The sequence below is a fragment of the Oncorhynchus kisutch genome, unplaced genomic scaffold (assembly GCF_002021735.2).
Source record: "Oncorhynchus kisutch isolate 150728-3 unplaced genomic scaffold, Okis_V2 scaffold881, whole genome shotgun sequence".
Taxonomy (NCBI): domain Eukaryota; kingdom Metazoa; phylum Chordata; class Actinopteri; order Salmoniformes; family Salmonidae; genus Oncorhynchus; species Oncorhynchus kisutch.
This window is the reverse complement of record NW_022262826.1, coordinates 1,469-14,485: the sequence shown is the minus strand read 5'-3', so window position 1 is coordinate 14,485 and position 13,017 is coordinate 1,469. Positions and strand designations below refer to the sequence as shown.

Genomic DNA, 13,017 nt, shown 5'->3' with positions numbered 1-13,017 from the left:
GAAGCAGTCAAAAAATAATCACGGAGGGCACTTAGATATGCCCATGAAATGATGGTTTAATATTTCTGTTTGCACTTCATTGCTAAAAGCAAACTGAAAAGCAGAGGATGGTTTCAATCCATAAATCACTGGGTTAACTGCCAGGCATACTTCCACTTCATCACTCCACTTTCAGGTACCCCAATACAATGCTTGAACTCACAATAAATGGATTGGGCGGTCAGTGTCTTAAGTCACTGTGGAAATGTGTGATCAGCATGACCATTACGAACTGATAGAAGCAGTTGTAAAAAAAAAAGCATTTCGGAGGGCACAGAGACATGCCCATGAAATTCTCCTTTTTTATCCCTGTTAAATCTTCATTTCTAAAATTGAATCAGAAAGATTCAACCCATCAAACTCTCTGTTATGTGCTGATCTCTCTTCCTCCATTGGAATTTGCGTTCATCCACCCCAGATGGGACTCGAACCCACAATCCCTGGCTTAGAAGGCCAGTGCCTTATCCATTAGGCCACTGGGGCACTTGCTGAAAAGAACTGGATAGCAGAGAGTGATTTCGACTGATCGTACACGTGGTTAAAGTAGACATCACGCTTCCGCTTCGCTACTGTAATCAGCATGACCTGTACAAACTGACAGAAGCAGTCAAAAAATAATCACGGAGGGCACAGAGACATGCACATGAAATTATCCAATTTAAAAAAAAATCCCTGTTTACACTTCATTTCTAAAAGTAGAATTGGAGAGCTTCGATCCATCAACCTCTGTGTTATGTGCCCAGCTCTTCTCTTCTGTTTGCACTTCATTGCTAAAAGCAAACTGGATAGCAGAGGATGGTTTCGATCCCTAAATCACTTGGTTAACTGCCCTGCACTCTTCCACTTCATCCCTCCACTTTCAGGTACCCCAATACAATGCTTGAACTCACAATAAATGGATTGGGCGGTCAGTGTCTTAAGTCACTGTGGAAATGTGTGATCAGCATGACCATTACGATCTGATAGAAGCAGTTGTAAAAAAAAAAAGCATTTCGGAGGGCACAGAGACATGCCCATGAAATTATCCTTTTTTATCCCTGTTAAATCTTCATTTCTAAAATTGAATCAGAAAGATTCAATCCATCAAACTCTCTGTTTTGTGCTGATCTCTCTTCCTCCATAGGAATTTGCATTCATCCACCCCAGATGGGACTCGAACCCACAATCCCTGGCTTAGAAGGCCAGTGCCTTATCCATTAGGCCACTGGGGTACTTGCAGAAAATCAACTGGATAGCAGAGAGTGATTTTGACCGATCGTACACATGGTTAAAGGAGACATCACGCTTGTGCTTCGCTTCTGTAATCAGCATGACCTGTACAAACTGACAGAAGCAGTCAAAAAATAATCACGGAGGGCACTTAGATATGCCCATGAAATGATGGTTTAATATTTCTGTTTGCACTTCATTGCTAAAAGCAAACTGAAAAGCAGAGGATGGTTTCAATCCATAAATCACTGGGTTAACTGCCAGGCACACTTCCACTTCATCACTCCACTTTCAGGTACCCCAAAACAATACTTGAATTCACAATACATGGATTAGGAGATCAGTGTCTTAAGCCACTGTGTCTCTCTGTGATCAGCATGACCTATATGGATTGATAGAAGCAGTAATAAAAAAAGAATTACGGAGGGCACAGAGACATGCACATGAAATTATCAAATTTAAAAAAAAAATCCCTGTTTACACTTCATTTCTCAAAGTAGAATTGGATAGCTTCGATCCATCAACCTCTGTGTTATGTGCCCAGCTCTTCTCTTCTGTTTGCACTTCATTGCTAAAAGCAAACTGGATAGCAGAGGATGGTTTCGATCCCTAAATCACTTGGTTAACTGCCCTGCACTCTTCCACTTCATCCCTCCACTTTCAGGTACCCCAATACAATGCTTGAACTCACAATAAATGGATTGGGCGGTCAGTGTCTTAAGTCACTGTGGAAATGTGTGATCAGCATGACCATTACGAACTGATAGAAGCAGTTGTAAAAAAAAAAAGCATTTCGGAGGGCACAGAGACATGCCCATGAAATTCTCCTTTTTTATCCCTGTTAAATCTTCATTTCTAAAATTGAATCAGAAAGATTCAATCCATCAAATTCTCTGTTATGTGCTGATCTCTCTTCCTCCATTGGAACTTGCATTCATCCACCCCAGATGGGACTCGAACCCACAATCCCTGGCTTAGAAGGCCAGTGCCTTATCCATTAGGCCACTGGGGCACTTCCTGAAAAGAACTGGATAGCAGAGAGTGATTTCGACTGATCGTACACGTGGTTAAAGTAGACATCACGCTTCCGCTTCGCTACTGTAATCAGCATGACCTGTACAAACTGACAGAAGCAGTCAAAAAATAATCACGGAGGGCACTTAGATATGCCCATGAAATGATGGTTTAATATTTCTGTTTGCACTTCATTGCTAAAAGCAAACTGGATAGCAGAGGATGGTTTCGATCCCTAAATCACTTGGTTAACTGCCCTGCACTCTTCCACTTCATCCCTCCACTTTCAGGTACCCCAATACAATGCTTGAACTCACAATAAATGGATTGGGCGGTCAGTGTCTTAAGTCACTGTGGAAATGTGTGATCAGCATGACCATTACGAACTGATAGAAGCAGTTGTAAAAAAAAAAAGCATTTCGGAGGGCACAGAGACATGCCCATGAAATTCTCCTTTTTTATCCCTGTTAAATCTTAATTTCTAAAATTGAATCAGAAAGATTCAATCCATCAAACTCTCTGTTATGTGCTGATCTCTCTTCCTCCATTGGAATTTGAGTTCATCCACCCCAGATGGGACTCGAACCAGCAATCCCTGGCTTAGAAGGCCAGTGCCTTATCCATTAGGCCACTGGGGTACTTGCAGAAAATCAACTGGATAGCAGAGAGTGATTTTGACCGATCGTACACATGGTTAAAGGAGACATCACGCTTGTGCTTCGCTTCTGTAATCAGCATGACCTGTACAAACTGACAGAAGCAGTCAAAAAATAATCACGGAGGGCACTTAGATATGACCATGAAATGATGGTTTAATATTTCTGTTTGCACTTCATTGCTAAAAGCAAACTGGATAGCAGAGGATGGTTTCGATCCATAAATCACTGGGTTAACTGCCAGGCATACTTCCACTTCATCACTCCACTTTCAGGTACCCCAATACAATGCTTGAACTCACAATAAATGGATTGGGCGGTCAGTGTCTTAAGTCACTGTGGAAATGTGTGATCAGCATGACCATTACGAACTGATAGAAGCAGTTGTAAAAAAAAAAGCATTTCGGAGGGCACAGAGACATGCCCATGAAATTCTCCTTTTTTATCCCTGTTAAATCTTCATTTCTAAAATTGAATCAGAAAGATTCAATCCATCAAACTCTCTGTTATGTGCTGATCTCTCTTCCTCCATAGGAATTTGCATTCATCCACCCCAGATGGGACTCGAACCCACAATCCCTGGCTTAGAAGGCCAGTGCCTTATCCATTAGGCCACTGGGGTACTTGCAGAAAATCAACTGGATAGCAGAGAGTGATTTTGACCGATCGTACACATGGTTAAAGGAGACATCACGCTTGTGCTTCGCTTCTGTAATCAGCATGACCTGTACAAACTGACAGAAGCAGTCAAAAAATAATCACGGAGGGCACTTAGATATGCCCATGAAATGATGGTTTAATATTTCTGTTTGCACTTCATTGCTAAAAGCAAACTGGATAGCAGAGGATGGTTTCGATCCATAAATCACTGGGTTAACTGCCAGGCATACTTCCACTTCATCACTCCACTTTCAGGTACCCCAATACAATGCTTGAACTCACAATAAATGGATTGGGCGGTCAGTGTCTTAAGTCACTGTGGAAATGTGTGATCAGCATGACCATTACGAACTGATAGAAGCAGTTGTAAAAAAAAAAAGCATTTCGGAGGGCACAGAGACATGCCCATGAAATTCTCCTTTTTTATCCCTGTTAAATCTTCATTTCTAAAATTGAATCAGAAAGATTCAATCCATCAAACTCTCTGTTATGTGCTGATCTCTCTTCCTCCATAGGAATTTGCATTCATCCACCCCAGATGGGACTCAAACCCACAATCCCTGGCTTAGAAGGCCAGTGCCTTATCCATTAGGCCACTGGGGTACTTGCAGAAAATCAACTGGATAGCAGAGAGTGATTTTGACCGATCGTACACATGGTTAAAGGAGACATCACGCTTGTGCTTCGCTTCTGTAATCAGCATGACCTGTACAAACTGACAGAAGCAGTCAAAAAATAATCACGGAGGGCACTTAGATATGCCCATGAAATGATGGTTTAATATTTCTGTTTGCACTTCATTGCTAAAAGCAAACTGGATAGCAGAGGATGGTTTCGATCCATAAATCACTGGGTTAACTGCCAGGCATACTTCCACTTCATCACTCCACTTTCAGGTACCCCAATACAATGCTTGAACTCACAATAAATGGATTGGGCGGTCAGTGTCTTAAGTCACTGTGGAAATGTGTGATCAGCATGACCATTACGAACTGATAGAAGCAGTTGTAAAAAAAAAAAGCATTTCGGAGGGCACAGAGACATGCCCATGAAATTCTCTTTTTTTATCCCTGTTAAATCTTAATTTCTAAAATTGAATCAGAAAGATTCAATCCATCAAACTCTCTGTTATGTGCTGATCTCTCTTCCTCCATAGGAATTTGCATTTATCCACCCCAGATGGGACTCGAACCCACAATCCCTGTCTTAGAAGGCCAGTGCCTTATCCATTAGGCCACTGGGGTACTTGCAGAAAATCAACTGGATAGCAGAGAGTGATTTTGACCGATCGTACACATGGTTAAAGGAGACATCACGCTTGTGCTTCGCTTCTGTAATCAGCATGACCTGTACAAACTGACAGAAGCAGTCAAAAAATAATCACGGAGGGCACTTAGATATGCCCATGAAATGATGGTTTAATATTTCTGTTTGCACTTCATTGCTAAAAGCAAACTGGATAGCAGAGGATGGTTTCGATCCATAAATCACTGGGTTAACTGCCAGGCATACTTCCACTTCATCACTCCACTTTCAGGTACCCCAATACAATGCTTGAACTCACAATAAATGGATTGGGCGGTCAGTGTCTTAAGCCACTGTGTCTCTCTGTGATCAGCATGACCTATATGGATTGATAGAAGCAGTAATAAAAAAAGAATTACGGAGGGCACAGAGACATGCACATGAAATTATCCAATTTAAAAAAAAATCCCTGTTTACACTTCATTTCTAAAAGTAGAATTGGAGAGCTTCGATCCATCAACCTCTGTGTTATGTGCCCAGCTCTTCTCTTCTGTTTGCACTTCATTGCTAAAAGCAAACTGGATAGCAGAGGATGGTTTCGATCCCTAAATCACTTGGTTAACTGCCCTGCACTCTTCCACTTCATCCCTCCACTTTCAGGTACCCCAATACAATGCTTGAACTCACAATAAATGGATTAGGCGGTCAGTGTCTTAAGTCACTGTGGAAATGTGTGATCAGCATGACCATTACGAACTGATAGAAGCAGTTGTAAAAAAAAAAAGCATTTCGGAGGGCACAGAGACATGCCCATGAAATTCTCCTTTTTTATCCCTGTTAAATCTTCATTTCTAAAATTGAATCAGAAAGATTCAATCCATCAAACTCTCTGTTATGTGCTGATCTCTCTTCCTCCATAGGAATTTGCATTCATCCACCCCAGATGGGACTCGAACCCACAATCCCTGGCTTAGAAGGCCAGTGCCTTATCCATTAGGCCACTGGGGTACTTGCAGAAAATCAACTGGATAGCAGAGAGTGATTTTGACCGATCGTACACATGGTTAAAGGAGACATCACGCTTGTGCTTCGCTTCTGTAATCAGCATGACCTGTACAAACTGACAGAAGCAGTCAAAAAATAATCACGGAGGGCACTTAGATATGCCCATGAAATGATGGTTTAATATTTCTGTTTGCACTTCATTGCTAAAAGCAAACTGGATAGCAGAGGATGGTTTCGATCCATAAATCACTGGGTTAACTGCCAGGCATACTTCCACTTCATCACTCCACTTTCAGGTACCCCAATACAATGCTTGAACTCACAATAAATGGATTGGGCGGTCAGTGTCTTAAGTCACTGTGGAAATGTGTGATCAGCATGACCATTACGAACTGATAGAAGCAGTTGTAAAAAAAAAAAGCATTTCGGAGGGCACAGAGACATGCCCATGAAATTTTCCTTTTTTATCCCTGTTAAATCTTCATTTCTAAAATTGAATCAGAAAGATTCAATCCATCAAACTCTCTGTTATGTGCTGATCTCTCTTCCTCCATAGGAATTTGCATTCATCCACCCCAGATGGGACTCAAACCCACAATCCCTGGCTTAGAAGGCCAGTGCCTTATCCATTAGGCCACTGGGGTACTTGCAGAAAATCAACTGGATAGCAGAGAGTGATTTTGACCGATCGTACACATGGTTAAAGGAGACATCACGCTTGTGCTTCGCTTCTGTAATCAGCATGACCTGTACAAACTGACAGAAGCAGTCAAAAAATAATCACGGAGGGCACTTAGATATGCCCATGAAATGATGGTTTAATATTTCTGTTTGCACTTCATTGCTAAAAGCAAACTGGATAGCAGAGGATGGTTTCGATCCATAAATCACTGGGTTAACTGCCAGGCATACTTCCACTTCATCACTCCACTTTCAGGTACCCCAATACAATGCTTGAACTCACAATAAATGGATTGGGCGGTCAGTGTCTTAAGTCACTGTGGAAATGTGTGATCAGCATGACCATTACGAACTGATAGAAGCAGTTGTAAAAAAAAAAAGCATTTCGGAGGGCACAGAGACATGCCCATGAAATTCTCCTTTTTTATCCCTGTTAAATCTTCATTTCTAAAATTGAATCAGAAAGATTCAATCCATCAAACTCTCTGTTATGTGCTGATCTCTCTTCCTCCATTGGAATTTGCATTCATCCACCCCAGATGGGACTCGAACCCACAATCCCTGGCTTAGAAGGCCAGTGCCTTATCCATTAGGCCACTGGGGCACTTGCTGAAAAGAACTGGATAGCAGAGAGTGATTTCGACTGATCGTACACGTGGTTAAAGTAGACATCACGCTTCCGCTTCGCTACTGTAATCAGCATGACCTGTACAAACTGACAGAAGCAGTCAAAAAATAATCACGGAGGGCACTTAGATATGCCCATGAAATTATGGTTTAATATTTCTGTTTGCACTTCATTGCTAAAGCAAACTGAAAAGCAGAGGATGGTTTCAATCCATAAATCACTGGGGTTAACTGCCAGGCACACTTCCACTTCATCACTCCACTTTCAGGTACCCCAAAACAATACTTGAATTCACAATACATGGATTAGGAGATCAGTGTCTTAAGCCACTGTGTCTCTCTGTGATCAGCATGACCTATATGGATGATAGAAGCAGTAATAAAAAAGAATTACGGAGGGCACAGAGACATGCACATGAAATTATCCAATTTAAAAAAAAATCCCTGTTTACACTTCATTTCTAAAAGTAGAATTGGATAGCTTCGATCCATCAACCTCTGTGTTATGTGCCCAGCTCTTCTCTTCTGTTTGCACTTCATTGCTAAAAGCAAACTGGATAGCAGAGGATGGTTTCGATCCCTAAATCACTTGGTTAACTGCCCTGCACTCTTCCACTTCATCCCTCCACTTTCAGGTACCCCAATACAATGCTTGAACTCACAATAAATGGATTGGGCGTCCAGTGTCTTAAGTCACTGTGGAAATGTGTGATCAGCATGACCATTACGAACTGATAGAAGCAGTTGTAAAAAAAAAAAGCATTTCGGAGGGCACAGAGACATGCCCATGAAATTATCCTTTTTTATCCCTGTTAATCTTCATTTCTAAAATTGAATCAGAAAGATTCAATCCATCAAACTCTCTGTTATGTGCTGATCTCTCTTCCTCCATACTCGAACCCACAATCCTGGCTTAGAAGGCCAGTGCCTTATCCATTAGGCCACTGGGGTACTTGCAGAAAATCAACTGGATAGCAGAGAGTGATTTTGACCGATCGTACACATGGTTAAAGGAGACATCACGCTTGTGCTTCGCTTCTGTAATCAGCATGACCTGTACAAACTGACAGAAGCAGTCAAAAAATAATCACGGAGGGCACTTAGATCTGCCCATGAAATGATGGTGTAATATTTCTGTTTGCACTTCATTGCTAAAAGCAAACTGGATAGCAGAGGATGGTTTCGATCCATAAATCACTGGGTTAACTGCCAGGCATACTTCCACTTCATCCACTCCACTTTCAGGTACCCCAATACAATGCTTGAACTCACAATAAATGGATTGGGCGGTCAGTGTCTTAAGTCACTGTGGAAATGTGTGATCAGCATGACCATTACGAACTGATAGAAGCAGTTGTAAAAAAAAAAGCATTCGGAGGGCACAGAGACATGCCCATGAAATTCTCCTTTTTATCCCTGTTAAATCTTAATTTCTAAAATTGAATCAGAAAGATTCAATCCATCAAACTCTCTGTTATGTGCTGATCTCTCTTCCTCCATTGGAATTTGCGTTCATCCACCCCAGATGGGACTCGAACCCACAATCCCTGGCTTAGAAAGCCAGTGCCTTATCCATTAGGCCACTGGGGCACTTGCTGAAAAGAACTGGATAGCAGAGAGTGATTTCGACTGATCGTACACGTGGTTAAGTAGACATCACGCTTGTGCTTCGCTACTGTAATCAGCATGACCTGTACAAACTGACAGAAGCAGTCAAAAAATAATCACGGAGGGCACTTAGATATGCCCATGAAATGATGGTTTAATATTTCTGTTTGCACTTCATTGCTAAAAGCAAACTGAAACAGCAGAGGATGGTTTCGATCCATAAATCACTTGTTTAACTGCCCTGCACTCTTCCACTTCATCCCTCCACTTTCAGGTACCCCAATACAATGCCTTGAACTCACAATAAATGGATTAGGCGGTCAGTGTCTTAAGCCACTGTGTCTCTCTGTGATCAGCATGACCTATATGGATTGATAGAAGCAGTAATAAAAAAAGAATTACGGAGGGCACAGAGACATGCACATGAATTATCCAATTTAAAAAAAAAATCCCTGTTTACACTTCATTTCTAAAAGTAGAATTGGAGAGCTTCGATCCATCAACCTCTGTGTTATGTGCCCAGCTCTTCTCTTCTGTTTGCACTTCATTGCTAAAAGCAAACTGGATAGCAGAGGATGGTTTCGATCCCTAAATCACTTGGTTAACTGCCCTGCACTCTTCCACTTCATCCCTCCACTTTCAGGTACCCCAATACAATGCTTGAACTCACAATAAATGGATTGGGCGTCCAGTGTCTTAAGTCACTGTGGGAAATGTGTGATCAGCATGACCATTACGAACTGATAGAAGCAGTTGTAAAAAAAAAAGCATTTCGGAGGGCACAAGAGACATGCCCATGAAATTATCCTTTTTTATCCCTGTTTAAATCTTCATTTCTAAAATGAATCAGAAGATTCAATCCATCAAACTCTCTGTTATGTGCTGAATCTCTCTTCCTCATAGGAATTTGCATTTCATCCACCCCAGATGGGACTTCGAACCACAATCCCTGGCTTAGAAGGCCAGTGCCTTATCCATTAGGCACTGGGGTACTTGCAGAAAATCACTGGATAGCAGAGAGTGATTTGACCGATCGTACACATGGTTAAAGGAGACATCACGCTTGTGCTTCGCTCGTAATCAGCATGACCTGTACAAACTGACCGAAGCAGTCAAAAAAATAATCACGGAGGGCACTTAGATATGCCCATGAAATGATGGTTTAATATTCTGTTTGCACTTCATTGCTAAAAGCAAAACTGGATAGCAGAGGATGTGTCGATCCATAAATCACTGGGTTAACTGCCAGGCATACTTCCACTTCATCACTCCCACTTTCAGGTACCCCAATACAATGCTTGAACTCACAATAAATGGATTGAGGCGGTCAGTGTCTTAAGTCACTGTGGAAATGTGTGATCAGCATGACCATTACGAACTGATAGAAGCAGTTTGTAAAAAAAAAAGCAATTTCGGAGGGGCACAGAGACATGCCCATGAAATTCTCCTTTTTTATCCCTGTTAAATCTTAATTTCTAAAATTGAATCAGAAAGATTCAATCCATCAAACTCTCTGTTATGTGCTGATCTCTCTTCTCCATTGGAATTTGCGTTCATCCACCCCAGATGGGACTCGAACCCACAATCCCTGGCTTAGAAAGCCAGTGCCTTATCCATTAGGCCACTGGGGCACTTGCTGAAAAGAACTGGATAGCAGAGAGTGATTTCGACTGATCGTACACGTGGTTAAAGTAGACATCACGCTTCCGCTTCGCTACTGTAATCAGCATGACCTGTACAAACTGACAGAAGCAGTCAAAAAATAATCACGGAGGGCACTTAGATATGCCCATGAAATGATGGTTTAATATTTCTGTTTGCACTTCATTGCTAAAAGCAAACTGAAAAGCAGAGGATGGTTTCGATCCATAAATCACTTGTTTAACTGCCCTGCACTCTTCCACTTCATCCTCCACTTTCAGGTACCCCAATACAATGCTTGAACTCACAATAAATGGATTAGGCGGTCAGTGTCTTAAGTCACTGTGGAAATGTGTGATCAGCATGACCATTACGAACTGATAGAAGCAGTTGTAAAAAAAAAAAGCATTTCGGAGGGCACAGAGACATGCCCATGAAATTATCCTTTTTTATCCCTGTTAAATCTTCATTTCTAAAATTGAATCAGAAAGATTCAATCCATCAAACTCTCTGTTATGTGCTGATCTCTCTTTCTCCATAGGAATTTGCATTCATCCACTCCAGATGGGACTCGAACCCACAATCCCTGGCTTAGAAGGCCAGTGCCTTATCCATTAGGCCACTGGGGCACTTGCTGAAAAGAACTGGATAGCAGAGAGTGATTTCGACTGATCGTACACGTGGTTAAAGTAGACATCACGCTTACGCTTCGCTCTGTAATCAGCATGACCTGTACAAACTGACAGAAACAGTCAAAAAATAATCACGGAGGGCACTTAGATATGCCCATGAAATGATGGTTTAATATTTCTGTTTGCACTTCATTGCTAAAAGCAAACTGAAAAGCAGAGGATGGTTTCGATCCATAAATCACTGGGTTAACTGCCAGGCACACTTCCCCTTCATCACTCCACTTTCAGGTACCCCAAAACAATACTTGAATTCACAATACATGGATTAGGAGATCAGTGTCTTAAGCCACTGTGTCTCTCTGTGATCAGCATGACCTGGATTGATAGAAGCAGTAATTAAAAAAAGAATTACGGACTGCACAGAGACATGCACATGAAATTATCATTTTTTATCCCTGTTAAATCTTCATTTCTAAAATTGAAACAGAAAGATTCAATCCATCAAACTCTCTTTTATGTGCAGATCTCTCTTCCACCATAGGAATTTGCATTCATCCACCCCAGATGGGACTGGAAACCACAATCCCTGGCATAGAAGGCCAGTGCCTTATCATTAGGCCACTGGGGCACTTGCTGAAAAGAACTGGATAGCAGAGAGTGATTTCGACTGATCGTAAACGTGGTTAAAGTAGACATCACGCTTATGCTTCGCTACTGTAATCAGCATGACCTGTACAAACTGACAGAAGCAGTCAAAAAAATAATCACGGAGGGCACTTAGATATGCCCAAGAAATGATGGTTAATATTTCTGTTTGCACTTCATTGCTAAAAGCAAACTGAATAGCAGAGGATGGTTTTGATCCATAAATCACTGGGTTAACTGCCAGGCACACTTCCACTTCATCACTCCACTTTCAGGTACCCTAAAACATACTGAATTCTCAATACATGGATTAGGAGATCAGTGTCTTAAGCCACTGTGTCTCTCTGAGATCAGCATGACCTATATGGATTGATAGAAGCAGTAATAAAAAAAGAATTACGGAGGGCACAGAGACATGCACATGAAATTATCCAATTTAAAAAAATAATCCCTGTTTACACTTCATTTCTAAAAGTAGAATTGGATAGCTTCGATCCATCAACCTCTGTGTTATGTGCCCAGCTCTTCTCTTCTGTTTGCACTTCATTACTAAAAGCAAACTGGATAGCAGAGGATGGTTTCGATCCCTAAATCACTGGTTAACTGCCCTACACTCTTCCACTTTATCCCTCCACTTCAGGTACCCAATACAATGCTTGAACTCACAATAAATGGATTAGGCGGTCAGTGTCTTAAGTCACTGTGGAAATGTGTGATCAGCATGACCATTACGAACTGATAGAAGCAGTTGTAAAAAAAAAAGCATTTCGGAGGGCACAGAGACATGCCCATGAAATTCTCCTTTTTTATCCCTGTTAAATCTTCATTTCTAAAATTGATCAGAAAGATTCAATCCATCAAACTCTCTGTTATGTGCTGATCTCTCTCCTCCATTGGAATTTGCATTCATCCACCCCAGATGGGACTCGAACCCACAATCCCTGGCTTAGAAGGCCAGTGCCTTATCCATTAGGCCACTGGGGAACTTGCTGAAAAGAACTGGATAGCAGAGAGTGATTTCGACTGATCGTACACGTGGTTAAAGTAGACATCACCTTCCGCTTCGCTACTGTAATCAGCATGACCTGTACAAACTGACAGAAGCAGTCAAAAAATAATCACGGAGGGCACTTAGATATGCCCATGAAATTATGGTTTAATATTCTGTTTGCACTTCTTGCTAAAAGCAAACTGAAAAGCAGAGGATGGTTTCAATCCATAAATCACTGGGGTTACTGCCATGCACCTTCCATTCATCACTCCACTTTCAGGTACCCCAAAACAATACTTGAATTCACAATACATGGATTAGGAGATCAGTGTCTTAAGCCACTGTGTCTCTCTGTGATCAGCAT

General features: G+C 41.5%; 14 non-coding genes across 14 annotated transcripts; all 14 read right to left on the bottom strand.

The window, feature by feature from the left end:
• Nucleotides 1-449: 449 nt before the first annotated feature.
• Nucleotides 450-522, bottom strand: trnar-ucu (transfer RNA arginine (anticodon UCU)). The gene has a single exon. It is a non-coding gene; the product is annotated as a tRNA-Arg (tRNA).
• Nucleotides 523-1,177: 655 nt separating this feature from the next.
• trnar-ucu (transfer RNA arginine (anticodon UCU)) lies at nt 1,178-1,250 on the bottom strand. Its single transcript has one exon. It is a non-coding gene; the product is annotated as a tRNA-Arg (tRNA).
• Nucleotides 1,251-2,187: 937 nt separating this feature from the next.
• Nucleotides 2,188-2,260, bottom strand: trnar-ucu (transfer RNA arginine (anticodon UCU)). Its single transcript has one exon. It is a non-coding gene; the product is annotated as a tRNA-Arg (tRNA).
• A 567-nt stretch (nt 2,261-2,827) lies between these two features.
• On the bottom strand, nt 2,828-2,900 carry trnar-ucu (transfer RNA arginine (anticodon UCU)). The gene has a single exon. It is a non-coding gene; the product is annotated as a tRNA-Arg (tRNA).
• A 567-nt stretch (nt 2,901-3,467) lies between these two features.
• trnar-ucu (transfer RNA arginine (anticodon UCU)) lies at nt 3,468-3,540 on the bottom strand. Its single transcript has one exon. It is a non-coding gene; the product is annotated as a tRNA-Arg (tRNA).
• A 568-nt stretch (nt 3,541-4,108) lies between these two features.
• trnar-ucu (transfer RNA arginine (anticodon UCU)) lies at nt 4,109-4,181 on the bottom strand. Its single transcript has one exon. It is a non-coding gene; the product is annotated as a tRNA-Arg (tRNA).
• A 568-nt stretch (nt 4,182-4,749) lies between these two features.
• Nucleotides 4,750-4,822, bottom strand: trnar-ucu (transfer RNA arginine (anticodon UCU)). Its single transcript has one exon. It is a non-coding gene; the product is annotated as a tRNA-Arg (tRNA).
• A 936-nt stretch (nt 4,823-5,758) lies between these two features.
• Nucleotides 5,759-5,831, bottom strand: trnar-ucu (transfer RNA arginine (anticodon UCU)). Its single transcript has one exon. It is a non-coding gene; the product is annotated as a tRNA-Arg (tRNA).
• Nucleotides 5,832-6,399: 568 nt separating this feature from the next.
• trnar-ucu (transfer RNA arginine (anticodon UCU)) lies at nt 6,400-6,472 on the bottom strand. Its single transcript has one exon. It is a non-coding gene; the product is annotated as a tRNA-Arg (tRNA).
• A 568-nt stretch (nt 6,473-7,040) lies between these two features.
• Nucleotides 7,041-7,113, bottom strand: trnar-ucu (transfer RNA arginine (anticodon UCU)). Its single transcript has one exon. It is a non-coding gene; the product is annotated as a tRNA-Arg (tRNA).
• A 1,540-nt stretch (nt 7,114-8,653) lies between these two features.
• trnar-ucu (transfer RNA arginine (anticodon UCU)) lies at nt 8,654-8,726 on the bottom strand. The gene has a single exon. It is a non-coding gene; the product is annotated as a tRNA-Arg (tRNA).
• Nucleotides 8,727-10,302: 1,576 nt separating this feature from the next.
• trnar-ucu (transfer RNA arginine (anticodon UCU)) lies at nt 10,303-10,375 on the bottom strand. Its single transcript has one exon. It is a non-coding gene; the product is annotated as a tRNA-Arg (tRNA).
• Nucleotides 10,376-10,941: 566 nt separating this feature from the next.
• Nucleotides 10,942-11,014, bottom strand: trnar-ucu (transfer RNA arginine (anticodon UCU)). The gene has a single exon. It is a non-coding gene; the product is annotated as a tRNA-Arg (tRNA).
• A 1,559-nt stretch (nt 11,015-12,573) lies between these two features.
• Nucleotides 12,574-12,646, bottom strand: trnar-ucu (transfer RNA arginine (anticodon UCU)). Its single transcript has one exon. It is a non-coding gene; the product is annotated as a tRNA-Arg (tRNA).
• Nucleotides 12,647-13,017: the final 371 nt, after the last annotated feature.